Below are 18,548 nucleotides of genomic sequence, written 5' to 3'. Positions count from 1 at the left end.
AATGCTTTCTCTGCGTCTGATGACATGATCATGTGATTTTTGTTCTTCAGTCCATTTATATAATGTATAACCTTTATTGATTTGCATATGTTGAACCATCTCTGCATCTCTGGGATAAAGCCTACTTGGTCAGGGTGAATGATCTTTCTGATATATTCTTGTGTTCTGTTTGCCAAGATTTTGTTGAGAATTTTTGCATCTATGTTCATAAAGGAGATTGGTCTGTAATTTTCTTCTTTTGTTCTGTCTTTGCCTGGTTTTGATATCAGCTCGATGCTGGCTTCATAGAAGGAGTTTGGTAGGATTCCTTCTTTTTCTATTTCCTGGAAAAGCTTAAGAAGCATTGGTGTTAGCTCTTCCATGAAGGTCTGGTAAAAGTCACTGGTGAATTCATCTAGGCCTGAACTTTTTTTCTTTGGGAGATTTTTGATAACTGCTTGGATCTCCATACTTGTTATAGGTCTGTTTAAGTGGTTAATCTCATCTTGATTTACTTTAGGTAAGTCATATAAATTAAGGAAATCATCCATTTTTTTCAGATTTTCAAATTTAGTGGAGTATATATTTTTATAGTATGTCCCTATGATTTTTTGAATTTCTCTGGTATCTGTTGTGATGTTGCCTTTTTCATCTCTAATTTTATTAATTTATTAATTTGCTAAAGGTTTATCAACCTTATTTATCTTTACAAAGAACCAACTCTTTGTTTCATTGATTCTCTGGATTTTTTTTCTTTTTATTTATTTATTAATTTGAGAGCGACAGACACAGATAGAAAGACAGATAGAGGGAGATAGAGAGAATGGGCGCGCCAGGGCTTCCAGCCTTTGCAAACAAACTCCAGACACGTGCGCCCCCTTGTGCATCTGGCTAACGTGGGACCTGGGGATCCGAGCCTCGAACTGGGGTCCTTAGGCTTCACAGGCAAGCGCTTAACCGCTAAGCCATCTCTCCAGCCCTGGATTTTTTTTTTTTTTGGTTTCTATTTCATTAATTTCTGCCTGAATCTTTATTATTTATTTCTTCCCATGTACGGATTTTCAGTTTGCCTTGTTCTTCTTTTTCCAAGGCCTTAAGGTGAAGCATTAAGTTGTTTAATTGTGACCTTTCTAATTTTTTAAAAATATTTTTTGTTCATTTTTATTTATTTATTTGAGAGTGACAGAGACAGAAATAGGCAGAGAGAGAGGGAGAGAAATGGGCGTGCCAGGGTTTCCAGCCACTACAAACGAACTCCAGATGCGTGCACCCCCTTGTGCATCTGGCTAACGTGGGTCCTGGGGAATCGAGCCTTGAACCGGGGTCCTTAGGCTTCACAGGCAAGCGCTTAACCACTAAGCTGTCTCTCCAGCCCTCTAATTTTTTAATATAGGCACTTAACTCTATAAATTTCCCTCTTAGGACTGCCTTCATTGTGTCCTAAAGGTTTTGGTATATTGTTTTCTCATTATCATTTGATTCTATGAATTTTTTGATTTCTGTCTTTATTTCTTCATTGACCCATTCATCATTTAGTAGTGTACTGTTTAGTTTCTATGATTTTGTGTATGCTCTATAGCTTTTCTTGATATTGATTTGTAATTTGATCCCATTGTGATCAGATAGAATGCAAGGAATTATTTCAATTTTCCTGTATTTGTTAAGATTTGCTTTGTGTCCTAATATATGGTCTATTTGGGGGAATGTTCCATGGATTACTGAAAGGAATGTGTATTCTGCAGCATTTGGATGAAACTAATATATATGTTAGGTCCATTTGTTCTATGACCTCGTTTAATCCAGATGCATCTCTATTTATTTATTTATTTATTTATTTTTAATTTTTTATTTATTTATTTGAGAGCGACAGACACAGAGAGAAAGACAGAGGAAGAGAGAGAAAATGGGCCCACCAGGGCTTCCAGCCTCTGCAAATGAATTCCAGACACGTTCGCCCTCCTGTGCATCTGGCTAACGTGGGACCTGGGGATCCGAGCCTCGAACCGGGGTCCTTAGGCTTCACAGGCAAGTGCTTAACCACTAAGCCATCTCTCCAGCTCATCTCTATTTATTTTTTGCCAGGATGATCTGTCAATTGAAGAGAGTGGGGTATTGAAGTCACCCACTACAACTGTGTTTGGTGTTATCTGTGACCTTAGTTATAGTAGCATTTATTTGATGAAGTTGAGAGTCCCCATGTGAGAGACACATATGTTTAGGATTGTAATGTCCTCCTGTTGGAGTGTGCTGTTAATCAATATAAAATGACCTTCCTTATCTTTCCTAACTAATGTTGGGCTGAAGTCTACCTTGTCAGGTATTAGGATAGCAACCCCTGCTTGTTTTCTAGACCCATTTGCTTGAAACACCATTTTCCAACCTTTCCCCCTAAGATAGTTTCCATCCTTTCTAGAAAGGTGAGTTTCTTGGAGGCAACAAATTGAAGGATCCTGATTTTTAACCCAGTCTGCAAACCTATGTCTTTTGGTTGGGGCATTGAGGCCATTGATATTAAGAGTTATTATTGAAAGGTGTGCAGTTATTTTTGCAATTTTTCTTGTTTTGTAGTTCTTCTGGTTTTTAACTTTGCTTTCTTGTATTGACTAGTATTTCAGTATGGCTTGTTTTTGCCAGGTTCCCTATATGTGTGCTTTTCTTTCTCTTCAGCATGGAGGATCCTTTAAAGTACTTTCTGTAGAGCTGGTTTTGTCTTCAAATGTTCCTCTGGCCTGCTTTTGTTGTGGAATGTCCTTATTTCTCTGTCTGTTTGAATGGATAGCTTTGCAGGATAAAGTAGCCTTGGCTGACAGTTGTTATCTTTCAGAACTTGGAATACATCATTCGAAGCCCTTTGAAAATTTGTGTTGCATGATCTGCTGTGATCCTGATGGTCTTGCTTTTGTATGTGACTTGATTTTTGTGTTTTTTTTTTTTTTTTTTTTTTTTTTTTTGTGAATTGTATGTTTGGTAGTTTAATTATAATATGGCGAGGAGAGGTTCTTTCCAGTTTTGTCTATTTGCTATTCTAGTATTCTGTATCTGCATTGGCATCTCCTTCCCAATTTTGGGGAAGTTTTCTTCTATGATTTTGTTGAAAACACCTACTATGCTTTTGGAGTGAAATTCTTCTCCTACTACAGCCTGATTTTTTTTTTTTTTTTTTTTTTTTTTTTTTTGGTTTTTCAAGGTAGGGTTTCACTCTAGCCCAGGCTGACCTGACATTCACTATGGAGTCTCAGGGTGGCCTCGAACTCATGGCAATCCTCCTACCTCTGCCTCCCAAGTGCTGGGATTAAAGGCATGTGCCACCATGCCCTGTTTCCTCATGTGTGTGCTTTGTTTTCTCTTCATCATGAAGGATTCCTTCAAGTATTTTCTGTAGAGCTGACTTAGTTGTCCTAAATTCCTTTAGCTTGCTTTTTTGTGCAATGTCCTTATTTCTCCATAATTTTGATAGGTTTACCAGATGAAGTATTCTTGACTGACCGTTGTTATATTTCAGAACTTGGAATACATCATTGCTAGCCATTGTGGCTTTTATTTTTTCATTTTCATTTTTGGTTTTTTGAGGTAGGATCTCCCCCTAGCCAAGACTGACTTGGAATTCATTCTGTATTCTCAGGGTGGCATTGAACTCATGGTAATCCTCCTACTTATGCCTCCTGAGTACTGGGATTAAAGGTGTGCACCACCATGCCCAAGTTCCCTTCTGGCTTTTAAAGTTTGTGTTGAGTAATCTGCTGTTATCCTGATGAGCTCATCTTTATAGGTAACTTGCTTTTTCTCTCACTGCTTTCAATATATTTTCTTTGGTTTGTGTGTTTAGCAGTTTAATTATAACATGGCAAGGAGAGGTTCTTTCCAGGTTTTGTCTGTTTGGCGTTCTAGAAGCTTCTTGTATCTGCATTCGCGTTTTTCCCCCAATTTTGGGCAAATTTTCTTCTATGATTTTGTTGAAGATGCCTACTAAGCTTCTGGAGTGAAATTCTTCTCCTTCTACTGTACCCAGAATAATAATAATTATATTTATTTATTTGTTTGTTTATTTTTGTTTTTTTGGAGGTAAGGTCTCACTCTAGCTCAGACTGACCTGGAATTCACTATATAGTTTTAGGGTGGCCTTGAAGTGATCCTCCTACCTCTGCCTCCTAAGTGGTCAGTTTAAAGGCATGCACTACCACGCCTGGCTATACCCTGAACTCTTATGTTTGATCTTTTCATAGTGTCCCAGACATCTAGAATTTCCCATTCATACCTTCCTATTAGCTTGTCTCTCTCTTTGTTGGACTGTATTAGACCTGCCACCTGGTCTTGTAGTTTAGATATTTTGTTCTCTCCTTTATCCATTCTGCTGGTGAGACTTTCCACAGAATTTTTTATTTGACTGTGTTTTTCAGTGCTAGAATTTCTGCCTGGTTTTTTCTTCAGTATTTCTATTTCCTTACTCATATATTTTAGTGACCTCCTTATTTCATTAAGCTGGTTTCTTGTGTTCTCTTGGAATTCCTTAAGGAGTTTGCTTTCTTCTTTAATTCCTTTATTTTCTTCTTTGATTTGTTTGCATATAGATAAAATCATTTTTTTGGAGGGGGGAAATCTTTGTTAGGCATTTCATCTAAAATAATCTCATTGGGGACTATTTCTGATTGATTTATAAGTTTTGGTGGGATTGTATTTTCTTGATTCTTTGTGTTTCTTGTATTATAATGTTGTGCTTTTTGCATCCTGAGTTGATTTATGCTTGGGTTTTCTAATAATCTACGATGCTTTTAGATTTGGAAATCCAAGTTTATGTACCTTCAGAGTAGAAGTTTAAGGTGCCACGTGCAGCTCTTGTACTCCAATCAAACCACAGAAGTAATCCTAGGTGTTGAGTTTGCCTGTTATTCAAGTATTCTAGTGGGCTGTATGGAGCAATTTACTTGAAAATTCTAAAATTAAACTGAGCAATACACACTTGCAATAAAAACCAGCACAGAGTATGCAAGTGTGGGGATTGAAACAAACAGACAACCTTATAAAGCCAAAATACTTAAGGGTGTGTGTTGCTCTACACCCCTAATAAGGTTTCTGTTCTGAAATGGGTTCTAGGTCAGCCTGGGTCTGATTCAGACCCTGCCTCAATAATGACAGAAGCAAAAGACAAAGGTTCTATGAATCTGAAAGCATCAAAGGCAACAATGGTCAACCCCCAAATGCAGCCTAATTGAGAATGGTAAAGCCAACCAAAGATATGTAACACATAACCTGCCCTGACAAGGAAAGAAAGATGAGCACTTCCAGTGCAGGCTTATGTACCTACTTTTCTGTCAGTCTGAGGAAATTTGTCCTCAGGCAGAGAGGGTGGAGCTAGCCAGCATCCTGACTAGCTCTCTCATACCTCTCCATTATGTAACCTGGTTACACACAGTGACCAGGAATAAAACTGAGAAGTCTCTTGAATATCTATTGGGTCTGTGGCAAGGCTCAGTGGGAGCACTGCTGAACTGAGCTTCAGGCAGGTACAGAAAGGGTGCTTGTCCAGGCCAAATTTGACCTGCACATTGGGACAGAAAGGTCAGCTGGATGTGGAACGATGATGGGCTTGGACCCAGAGAACCTCTCTGGAACCTGGCAAATGTAAACATAAAAATACAGGTGGAGAAGCTGGGCATGGTGGCACACACCTTTAATCCCAGCACTCAGGAGACAGAGGTAGGAGGATCACTGAGAGTTTAAGGCCACCCTGAGACTACAGAGTGAGTTCCAGGTCAGCCTGAGCTAGAATGAGACACTACCTCAAAAAAAAAAAGGGGGGGAAAAACCCCCAAACAACAACAACAATAACAAAACAAAACAAAAAAACCCATAGATGTGGAGGTTGAAGTTACAGAGGGTCAGGAGCACTGTGTTTAAAAATGAGATTTGTCACTTCTGGTCAAGATGGCATCCACCTAACCACTCTGCACCTCCCTGGGAAGGAAAAGCAAGGCATTAAGGGTTCACTGGGTCTTTGAGGGGAGAACAATCTCTAATAGATCACTAGTGGGAGGGCGAAGAGGGGAAAGAAAAGGGAATCAGCTGATTCCCTTGCTCCTGGGTAGTGCACCAGTCCCCCAATGCCCCCAAGAAGCTGCCCTAGCCATAGTCCCAGCCTCAGGATACTCCTGCACATACTGCAGGAAAAGGGACCCAGGTCGGCATAGTTCTACTTGCCTCACTGTGCAGAGGCAATCACCCAGCTACTGTCATGCACGTGTGACCTCAGGCAGGCTCTGCCCACTGGCCCACGTGAGCACAGGCCCAATCCGTCCATTGGCCACCACATGTGCATGAGCTCAGCCCACTCCACCTATCTGCCTGCTTGCTTCTCTGGCCACCTGTCCATGTGCGGGATCAGGCCCATTCTACCTGCCCACGCTTGAGCTCAGGCCTGCTCTGCCCATCTGCCCATGCCAGTTCAGGCCCAATCCCCCATCTGCCTGCCACATGTGTGAGCTCAGGCCATGCCAACCGCCTGCCCATGTATAAGCTCAGGCCTGTTCCACCTGCCCACGCACAACCTCAGGCCTGCTCTGCTTGTCCACTGTGCAAGATCAGGCCAGCTCCACCTGTCCACCTGTGTGAGCTCAGGCCCAGTCCCCCATCTGCCCGCTGAGTGTGCAAGTTCAGGCTGATCTGCCCATCCACGTGTGAGCTCAGGACTGCTCTGCCCATATGCTTGCCCACATGTGAACTCAGGCCCACTCCCCCAAGGGGCACCACTTCCCCCACCCATTGAGACCACAGTTCTACTCTCCTTGCCCATACACTGTGATGGGCAGACAACAGCACAAAAGAAATAACATGAAAAATCAAATGCAAGTAAATCCAGTAAGATCACCCAGTTCTAAAATGTATGTCTCTAATCAAAACATAGAAGAGACATTAGGATCAGAACACCAAATGAAGGTATAAGCAATGCAACCCTGATGAAGCTACTGGTAAAAGGACCAATAATCATGTGGATGCTGCCATCACTAGACTAGACCTAATAGATAAGAAAATGGAAGGAGTTCAAAGACAGTTAAGAGATACGAAGGAGAGTGAAAAAAAGAGGACCTCGGGCTGGAGAGATGGCTCAGCGGTTAAGCGCTTGCCTGTGAAGCCTAAGGACCCCGGTTCGAGGCTCGGTTCCCCAGGTCCCACGTTAGCCAGATGCACAAGGGGGCGCACGCGTCTGGAGTTCGTTTGCAGAGGCTGGAGGCTCTGGTGCGCCCATTCTCTCTCTCTCCCTCTATCTGTCTTTCTCTCTGTGTCTGTTGCTCTCAAATACATAAATAAATAATTAAAAAAAAAGAGGACCTCAAAAATCAGCTGGTGATGCTAAATGAAGACATAAAGAAATGCAAGTATGAATGCCAAGAAGCATCAAGAAAATCAGAAATTGATGTGAAAAGGGAACTTGACAGAGAGATAGAAACTATACATAAAAAAGTAGTAGAAAATACAAACCTAATTGAATAAGCCCAAAACTCTTTAGAAGCTCTCAAGAATAGAGTCAATTATGTGGAGTATAGAAACTCAGATCTGAAAGATGAGACAGAAGAAACAGTTCAAGAGTTCAAAAGTTTCAATAAGTTCAAAAATTTCTGTGAACAGAATATCAGGGAATTGTGGGATACCCATAAGCATCCTAATATCTGGATCATGGGAATACCAGAAGGGGAAGAAATTCAGACCAAAGGCATGGAGAAATTATTTAACAACATAATCAAAGACGGCTGGGCATGGTGGCACACAACTTTAATTCCAGCACTCCGGAGGCAGAGATAGGAGGATTTCTGTGAGTTCCAGGCCATCCTGAGACTACATAGTGAATTCCAGGTCAGCCTGAGCTAGAGTAAGACCCTTCCTACCTTGGGAAAACAAACAAACAAACAAAAAAAAAAAAACAACAAAAAAAACCCAAACTTATTGAAGACAACTTTCCCATTCTCTCAAAAGAAAGGCCCATCATGATATAAGAAGCTAACAGAACTCTGAGCAGATTGGACCAAAGGAGAAACTCTCCAAGACATATTGTCATTAAAGATCTAAACTTTGACACCAAAGAGAAAATCCTAAAAACAGCTAGGGAAAAACAGCACACCACTTTTAAAGATAACCCTATCAGAATTACTTCAGACTTCTCAATGGAAACCCTGAAAGCCAGAAGGGCCTGGAATGGAACACTGCAAAGTCTAAGAACCTATGGATTCCAACCCAACTTACTTTACCTAGCAAAAGTATCCCTTATAATAGATGGTGAAAGAAAAACTTTCCACAACAAAATTCAGCTTTATAATTATGTGAAGACAAAACCAAACCTATAGAGAGTATCTCAGAAAATTCTCCACACAGAAGAATCAAATAATCAATATCAAATGCCTACAAGAAGCAGATCACAATAATCAAACTCAGAGAGGGCACAAAAACTTCAAAGTCCATAAAAGCACCAAACCACATGTACCAACACAATATGGCAGGGATCAAATCAAACCTCACAGTCATTACTCTTAATATTAATGGCCTTAATTCACCCATCAAGAGACACAAGCTAATAGGGTAGATCAGAAAATTAGACCCCTCAATCTGTTGTCTTCAAGAAACCCACCTCACCACTAAAGACAGACACCTCCTTAAGGTTGAAAGGGTAGGAAACAATATTCCAAGTAAATGGGAATAAGAAACAAGCAGGCGTAGCTATACTAATATCAGATAAAATAGACTTCAAACCAAAAATAATCAGAAAAGACAAAGAAGGCCACTTCCTACTTATCAAGGGAATGCTCCCTCAAGGGGATATCACAGTCATAAATCTTTATGCACCAAACACAGGGGCCCCACAGTTCATAGAACAAAACCTACTTGACAATAAAACAGAAATAACCACCATCACCATCATAGTTGGGAACTTCAATGCACCATTATTAGTAATAGATAGATCATCCAAACAGAAACTCAACAGGGAAGTAAGAGAGCTCAGTAAAACCATAGATCACTTAGACCTAACGGACATCTACAGAACATTCCATCCCAAATACACAGACTACACATTCTTCTCAGCAGCCCATGGAATGTTCTCTAAACTAGAACATATACTGGGTCATAAAATTTGCCTCCATATATTTAGGAAGATTGACATAATTGCCCGCATGATATCAGATCACAATGTTACATTGCTAGAAATTAACAACAAAAGACCCACCAAGAATCTCATTGGCTCCTGGAAACCGAACAGCACAGCACACTTTTAAACAATAAATGGGTAGTGGCCAGGTGTGGTGGTGCATGCCTTTAATTCCAGCACTTGGGAGGCAGAGGTAAGAGGATCACCATGAGTTCAAGGCCACCCTGAGACTAAAGAGTGAATTCCAGGTCAGCCTGAAATACAGTGTGATCCTACATTAAAAAAAAAAGGATAGTGGGCTGGAGAGATGGCTTAGTGGTTAAACGCTTGCCTGTGAAGCCTAAGAACCCTGGTTCGAGGCTCGGTTCCCCAGGTCCCACATTAGCCAGATGCACAAGGGGGCGCACGTGTCTGGAGTTCGTTTGCAGAGGCTGGAAGCCCTGGCGCGCCCATTCTCTCTCTCTCCCTCTATCTGTCTTTCTCTTTGTGTCTGTCACTCTCAAATAAATAAATAAATAAATAATTTTTAAAAAAGGATAGTGGATTAAATATAAAATGAAATTGTGAAATTTATAGAAGTGAATGATGATGAGAACACATCATACCAAACTTATGGGACACAATGAAGGCAGTCCTCACAGGGAAAATTCATAGCACTAAATGCTTTCATAACAAAGACAAAGTTATCCCAAATCAATAACCTAACCATCCACCTAAAGGCACTAGAAAAGCAACAAGAATTCAACCCAAAAAGCTCCACATGGAAAGAAATAATTAAGATCAGAGCAGAAATTAATGAACTGGAAACTAAGAAAACAATTAAGAAAATTGATGAAACAAAGAGCTGGTTCTTTGAAAAAATAAACAAGATTGACAAACCCCTGGCCAATTTGATCAAGAAAAAAAAAAAAGAGATGCTTCAAATTAACAAAATTAGAAATGAAAAAGGAGAGATAACAGCAGACATAAGTGAAATTGGGAGAATCATTAGGATTTATTTCAAAAACCTTTACTCCACAAAACTGGATAATATGGAGGAAATGGATAAATTCCTGAACACATACCATCTACTAAAACTAAACTCAGAGCAGATGAATCTCCTAAACAAACCTATCACACCCATTGATATTGAAAAGGTAATAAAAAAAACCTCCCCCCAAAGAAGAGTCCAGATCAGATGGCTTCTCAGCTGAATTCTATCAAATCTTCATGAAAGAACTCAAACCAATCTTTATCAAACTGTGCCACACAATTGGAGAAAAGGAAAAGCTCCCCAACTCCTTCTATGAAGCTAGTATCACCATAATTCCAAAACCAGGCAGAGATACCACAAGAAAACTACTGGCCGACTTCCCTGATGAACTTAGATGCAAAGACCCTGAACCAAATCCTCACAAACTGAATCCAACAACACATAAAAAGCATTATCCACCTTGATCAAGAGGGATTCATCCCAGGAATGCAGAGGTGGTTCAACATACAAAAATCTGTCAATGTAATACACCATATAAACAAGGTTCAACACGAAAACTACATGATGATTTTGATAGATGCACAAAAGGCCTTTGACAAAATACAACACCACTTCATGATCAAAACATTGGAGAGAATTGGCATGATTGGTTCATATCTTAACATAATAAAGGCTATATACAAAGCTCCTAAAGCCCAAATAATACTTAATGCAGAGAGACTGGAGGAATTCCCATTGAGATCAGGAACAAGACAGGGGTGTCCACTCTCATTCTGCTCTTCAATATAGTCCTGGAAGTCCTAGCTCAAGCAATAAGACAGGAAAAAGAAATAAAGGGGACACAATTTGGAAAAAAAGACATTAAGTTATCTCTATTCACAGACAACATAATTCTCTATGTAAGAGACTCGAGAGACTCCATCCCAAACTCTTGAAGGTGATTGACTCCTTTAGCAAAGTAGCAGGATACAAAATCAATATACAAAAATCAGTAGTCTTTCTATATGCAAATGACAAATATACAGAGAAAAAAATAAGGGACATTGTCCCATTTTCAGTAGTAACAACAAAAAAATAAAATACTTTGGAATAATGTTAACCAAGGAAGTGAAATATCTATACAACAAAAACATAAAAACACTCAAAAGAGGGCTGGAGAGATGGCTTAGCGGTTAAGCGCTTGCCTGCGAAGCCTAAGGACCCTGGTTCGAGGCTCGGTTCCCCAGGTCCCACGTTAGCCAGATGCACAAGGGGGCGCACGTGTCTGGAGTTCGTTTGCAGAGGCTGGAAGCCCTGGCGCGCCCATTCTCTCTCTCTCCCTCTATCTGTCTTTCTCTGTGTCTGTCGCTTTCAAATAAATAAATTAAAAAAAAAAAAACACTCAAAAGAGAAATTGAGGAGGACTTGAGAAAATAGAAAGACCTCCCATGGTCCTGAATAGGCAGAATTACCATTGTGAAAATGGCAATCCTACCAAAGGCAACATATAGATTTAATGAAATCCAATTAAATTCCCAACATTGTTCTTCACAGAGATAGAAAAAAATGACCTCAAAATTCACATGGAAAGGCAGAAGGCCTCAGATATCCAAGCTTATCTTCAGCAAAAGAAATACCTCTGGAGGTATCACCGTACCTGATCTAAAGCTATATTACAAAGCCATAGCAATAAAAACAGCCTGGTACTGGCATAAAAACAGGAGGATAGACCAACGGAATAGAATTGAGTACCCAGACTTTGGGTCAAGCAACTACAGCTACTTGATATTTGACAAAGGTCCTAACAATATAGGTTGTAAAAAGACAGCATCTTCAACAAATGGTGCTGGACAAACTGGATAACCATATGCAGGAAATTGAAACTTGATCCACACATCTCGCCATGCACAACACTCAAGTCCAAATGGATCAAAGACCTCGATATAAAACTGGAAACTCAGCTATTAATGGAAGAAAATATAGGAGGAACTTTCCATGATATAGGAATGGAAAAAGACTTCCTGAACAAAACCCCAGTAGCACAGGATCTTAAACTATCACTCAACCAATGGGATCACATGAAGCTGAAGAGTTTCTTCACAGACAAACATACAAAAAGCAAAGCCAAGCCGGGCGTGGTGGTGCACGCCTTTAATCCCAGCACTCGGGAGGCAGAGGTAGGAGGATCGCTGAGAGTTCGAGGCCACCCTGAGACTACATAGTGAATTCCAGGTCAGCCTGAGCCAGAGTGAGTCCCTACCTTGAAAAACCAAAAAAAAAAAAAAAAAAAAAGCAAAGCCAATAGATTACCCACAGAATGGGAGAAAATATTTGCTGCATAACCATTTTACAGAGGTCCAATTTCTAGAATCTACAAAGAACTCAAAAACCTAAACAATAAAAAGTCAAACAACTAACTCACAAAACAGGGCAAAGAACCAAACAGACAGTTCACAGAGGAAGAAATACAAATGGTAAAACACACACTTAAGAAAATGTTCATCATCCCTAATCATCAGGGAAATGCAAATTAAAACAACTATGAGATTCCACCTTATCCCGTACGGATAGCAAATGGAAAAAAATCAAATGAAAATAAATGATGGTGAAGATGTGGAGAAATAGGAACCTTTATCCACTGTTGGTGGGAACGTAAGATGGTACAACCACTATGGAAAGCAATATGGAAACTCCTAAAAAAGCTGACTATAGAGTTACCAACAGACCCAGTTATTCCCTTACTAGGCATGTACCCTAAAACCTCCAAGCCTCAGTCCAGAGAGATTTGTTCAACCAGGTTTATAGCCGCTCAATTCATAATAGCTAAGAGTTGGAATCAACCCAGATGTCCATCACTAGATGAATGGATAACTAAGATGAGTACATCTACATGATGGAATTCTACACAGCATTAAGAAAAAAATGACACAGTGAAATTTGAAGAAAAATGGTCAAACCTGGAACAGATTATTCTCAGTGAACTCACCCAATCACAGAAAGATAACTGCTGCATAGTCTCACTCATCTACAGCACCTAACCTGTATCTACTTAAGATGCTGACATACCCAGCAAGCATCTTGAGGACCAGACAATAGGGTGGGTGGGGAGGGAGGGGATAGTAAAGGAAGGAGTGGGGGACACAAGTCTGTACCCAAATGGCCATGATAGCATAAAATTCTACATCGCAAAAGACAGAACAGATGGTTGAACCTTCACCAAGCCCTTAGAGGAAACACCCAAGTCAAAAGGCTCTGGAGAGGTTACAATGAAGACAGACCTTAACCTTCTACTGCTTCTCTCCCTCCCTCTTGCTCTTTCCTTCGTCTCTCTAATTCTTTTATATTACTTATCTTTTTCTTCCTGCTCTTTGTGGGCACTGACCTGCAACTCCCAGTACCAGCAGGTGGCTATCATCCACAATGAACTTTTGATCAGGGAGATTTACAAGACTACCTAAAAGAATGACAGATTTCTGTCAAAGACTTGATGACCAACCAAAGGTTAGTGATAAGACCCTACTGCGGAAGACACCATATGCAGTTAAAACGCAACATGGAGTGATATGGACTCAGACGTTCACAGGTTTGTGAAGAGAGAGGGCCTCCTTGGCTAGCACCTGTCATGTTATTTTTATTTTATTCTGATAGAAGGCAAGCAAATCGATTCCTATTCAAGACAGGTCAAGAAGGAATTGCAGAGCCTGTGGGAGTGGCCTTCAACGCACAAGCAAGAGTCCTCATGCCTCTGTCTTTGGGGGGAAAGAAATCCCCGCTCCTTTGAAGTCCTGGAGTTGTCAGACTCCCTCTCAAGACACCCCGACCAGCATCCCCGCTCGTTTCAGCAGAGGTGGCACCTAATCATCACCAGTGATAAGCGTAAGTGAGCATTCCACGAACGTGGACTCAGACGTTCTCGACGATTTTGGAATCTCTGAACGTTTGATGTGTGAGGCAGGCTCTCCTGCTCAGGCAGCCGGCCTGGCGCTCATGGAGGCCCTCCTGCAGCCAATTAAAGGACACTTTGTGGAGCTGTCCTTTTCCCAGAGAAACACACCCTCCGCGCCCTGCTCCCTCACATTTCACACAGTCCCATTCCAGTAGGCTCCCCACTTGTAAGTGAGGGGGAGAACCCGCAGAAATTGCTTAACCTCAACAAGAACGACTCGGGGTGGCCCATGGCCGCGTGTCGGCCATCTTTGTGAATTCTATAAATCTGACCCTTTTTCTGAAGAGAGCCGATTCTCTAACCTAGGGTGATAGCGTTGGCTCTCACCCTAGGTTAGAGAATCGGGAGCTTTTCGGCCAGAGAGAAGGCCACGAAGCGGCAGGGGCTCTCCGTGTGCTAGGGAAAGGAGGCCCCTGACAGACATGTGACTCACATGGTCACATCCGCATGGGACATGCAGAGCTTCCAGGTGAAGTGAGAAACTTCCAGGGGGTCCTGTGCCCCTTTCAAGCAGGAGGACCGACGTCTTTTTGAAGCAGTAGACACACAGGAGTCTCTTGAAAATAGGACTGACATCAAACCCATAGGCAGGTATCGACATTCTTTATGCCTTTGAGGCCCAGGGTAAAATTGCTGAGCCCATTCCAGAAAGAATGAGGTGTGTCAAGGTCCAAATGTGTATTCGGAGGCTTTGGGTGCCCACTCACAGGCTCTGGAGGACCATCCTAACCCGACAATGGAAGCAGGTGGAATGAAGGGGCAGAAGGGTAAGAACTGGATGATCACGGACGTGCCCCACGTTCATTGAGTCACGCTCACACATATCAAGGGAAAGACGGTAAGTATGTAACACACGGTCCACTGTGAACACAGTGACAATCTGTTGTGGCCTTCCATGCTCCTCACAATCATGAGAAGTTCCCATGTGACGTGGAAGAAAAAGAGCAGGCGTGGCTATGCTTGATGGTGACATTGCAGGGGACACTGCACACCAGCGTCTCCAGTTTTCCAAACAGCTTCCTGGGTATTGTACTGGAATGATATCTTTGCTTACCAGGAAATGAAAGCTATATCTTTGCTTCAAATGGAAGTCACATCCGTATTTCTGTCTAGGCTATCCCTGTTGAAGGACAAACCGGAGACACAAGGGGGCGCTCGTGTGTGCTAAATCACCTGGTGGGCCCCTTTCCTGAAGGTGTCCTTTTCTCTTGTCAATCTCTCACTTTCTCTCTCATAGTTCAATAAGTCAAATACTTTTTTCCCCCCTTGTGTGGGGGGTGTGGGGGGGTCACGATGAAAACGTGCTCAACAGAGGTTTGTGAAGAGAGAGGGCCTCCTTGGCCGGCACCTGTCATGTGTACTTCACAATTTTATTCTGATAGAAGGTTAGCAAATGGCTTGGCGGTTATAGACTTTGACTCTGAAACCAATGGACCCCGGTTCGGTCCACCGGGCCGAGATGCAAGGGGGTGCTCGTGCGTGCTGGGGCTTCTGATGTGCCCATTCCCTGTATCTGTCCTTTTCTCTTCTCAATCTCTCACTTTGTCTCTCATAGTTAAATAAGTAAAAATCCCCCCTTTCATGGGGGAGGTGGTGGCTTGTGAAAATGTGCTCAACACAGGTTTCTGAAGAGAGAGGGCTTCCTTGGCCAGCTCCCATCATGTGTACTTCGCTATTTTATTCTCGAAGGAGGTAAGCAAGTCAGCTCCTATTCAAGACAAGTGAAGAAGGAATTAAAAAACCTGTGGGAGTGGCTTTCAACCCCCAAGCAAGAGCCCTGTGGCCTCTGTCATTTGGTGGAAAGGAAACAGCGCTCTTTACAAGTCCTGCAGTTGTCAGGCTCTCTCTCAAGACACCTGGACCAGCACCCCCGCACATTTCAGGAGAGGTGGCACCTAATCATCACCAGTGACAAGGATAAGTGAGCAGTCCACGGAAGTGGACTCAGACGTTCCCGACAATTTTCAAATCTCTGACTGTTTGATATGTGAGGCAGGCTCTCCTGCTCCATCAGCAGGCTTGGCGCTCGGGGAGGCCCTTCTCCTCCAGCCAATTCAAGGATACTGTCTGGAGTTCTCTTATTCCCAGAGAAACACAACCTCCTTGCCCTGCTCCCTCACATTTCATACAGCCACTGTTGTTAATTAGTGCTGATGACTTCTGTCTCCCATAGGACTGCATGCACCGTAAGTTTTTCTTCCTTTCTGTCAGTGGTCTGCAGGGGGGGGGGGGTTTCAGCTAAGCTCCAGCATGATTTATCAGCACAAGTGTGACCTTGTAATATAAGCATGTGGAGTATTCAGCAGTAGGGTCTTACCATCTATTTCTGGTGGGAAACCACGAGCCTTGGCTCTTGTTTTAGGGGTATTAGAGACCTCTCTGGCCAACAACTCACTGGAATGTATCCAATTTCTGGCACTGAAATTTTTCTAGTTACATTCTATAACTCTGGGCACACCATTATCCAGAAAAAAGTAGGTTTCCATATGGCTTATTTGTTACATCTTAAATTTTGTTTAACCTTCTCCTTACCCTTCTTATACTCGGTCTCTTCCCCTGATCTCACTTAGGCCATTCTACCTCCAGTAATCTATTAGTTGATTTACTCTTCCTTCTCTTCCCCTCCCAACCTCTTCTTCTTCCTCTTTTTTTTTTTTTTTTTTTTTTTTTTAGTTTTTTTGAGGTAGGATCTTGCTCTAGCCCTGGCTGACCTGGAATTCACTATGCAGTCTCAGCGTGGCCTCAAATTCACGGTGATCTTCCTATCTGTGCCTCCTGAGTGCTGACATTAAAGGCATGCACCACCACACTGGCCACACTGAATCATTTCTATAGTGATATCGACCCTCTATGAGCTAATCACATCAGAAGAGCCTTAGGAGTGCAGTAGGTAAAATGCTAAGATTTTGCCTATATGGGATAAAAAACACTGTATGAACATGAGTCCAGTTTAGAAGGTTCTCAGGGTGAACAGGCACAGCATGGGAAAGGGAAGTTAGTATATATATTCCCCTCACAATGTCATTCTTTATGCCATCCATAATATTGGTGAACTGGATGTGGTGGTGCATACCTGTAATCCCAGTACTTGATAAGCAGAAGCAGAGTAAGGGTGGAGTTTAGTTAGGGTATTATGGGATATAGACATTATTTTTGATCCAAGAACCTAAAGATAACTTAGTATGTTTTAACTGCAGAAATGTAATAGTTCTTATATTCTTATAATATTTCTTTCTTTCCTTGCCTTAGGTCCTGATGTATTTAGTTCAAAAAGTCTTGCTCTTCAAGCCCAGAAAATGATTTTGAGCAAAATAGCCATCAAAACTGTGGCTAACATGTTGATTGATGACACCAGCAGTGAGATCCTTGATGAGCTCTACCAAGTCACAAAGGAGCACACCCATAGCAAGAAGGAGGCCCATAAGATCATGAAAGACTTAATCAAAGTAGCAATCAAAATTGGAATCCTCTAACGGAACAACCAGTTCAGCCAAGAGGAGGTTGTTATTGTGGAAAAGCTCTGGAAGAAGCTGAATCAGACTGCCATGACCATGGTCAGCTTCCATGAAGTGGAATATCCTTTGACAGGAATGTGCTCTCTAAGCTTCTGCTTGAGTGCAAGGACCTGGTACATGAACTGGTGCAGCGACACTTGACACCCAGGACCCATGGGCGCATCAACCATGCCTTCAACCACTTTGCTCAGTGGAGTTCCTCACTACCCTCTATAGTCTAGATGGAGACTGTAGGCCTAACATCAAGAGGATTTGTGAAGGAATTAACAAATTGTTAGATGAGAAGGTCCTTTGAATGCTTTTGCTCGTCCTGAACTTTGCTGCTTTATAGTTATAACACCAAACCTGATCTAGTGCAAATCAAGAAAACAAGTAGAAACCCTTGTTAAATATCCCCTTGTTCTGTCCTCTTTGTGCTCTCATGCTAATGCCAACCTAGGCTCAGGTATACTTACCTCTGAGTTCAGGATGAGGTCTGTACTCTAAATTGCCTGTGTTTGCAGGACCAGAGGACAGCCATCTGTTCTAAGTATAAAGGCTGTTTTGCTTACCACCATGAGCTCTGATTCTCAGAGTAGAAGGAGCCCTGGCCTGGGAACTGCAGTACATGGGTTCTGTTACCAGCTCCACCAGTTATGATCCTGTCCTCGGTCTTGGAACTATAATGCCTGACTGCCTACCTCATGGCTGTTGTGAAGATTGAAAGACATAATGTGTTCATACTTTTGAAAACTCTGTGAAGCAAACAAGCACAGAAGTCAGCAATTTTATGTAATAGCTGATGCTTAATTATTAGTAAATAATGTGTTGCCAGCTGTAGTGTCACACACCTGGAATCCCAGCACTTAGGAGTCTAAGTAATGAGCATCATATTTTTCTGGCTACCTTGAGCTACACAGTGCTAATGAGATAAGCCTGACCTATACTGCAAACCCTGAGGTAGGGAAGGAAGGAAGGAAAGGGAGGGGAAGAAATACAAGACAAGCAAAACACACCCAAAAGAAGAAATTGGTTGCTTCTGTAGAG

At 41.9% G+C, this 18,548-nt stretch overlaps 1 pseudogene; it reads left to right on the top strand.

Moving 5' to 3' along the window:
• Window positions 1-14,743: 14,743 nt before the first annotated feature.
• LOC123458569 lies at window positions 14,744-17,817 on the top strand (annotated as a pseudogene).
• The last annotated feature ends 731 nt before the right edge of the window (window positions 17,818-18,548 follow it).

This window comes from Jaculus jaculus, chromosome 2, assembly GCF_020740685.1.
Source record: "Jaculus jaculus isolate mJacJac1 chromosome 2, mJacJac1.mat.Y.cur, whole genome shotgun sequence".
Lineage (NCBI taxonomy): Eukaryota > Metazoa > Chordata > Mammalia > Rodentia > Dipodidae > Jaculus > Jaculus jaculus.
Note: the sequence above shows the minus strand (reverse complement) of the source record. Positions and strands in the feature narration are given on the sequence as shown.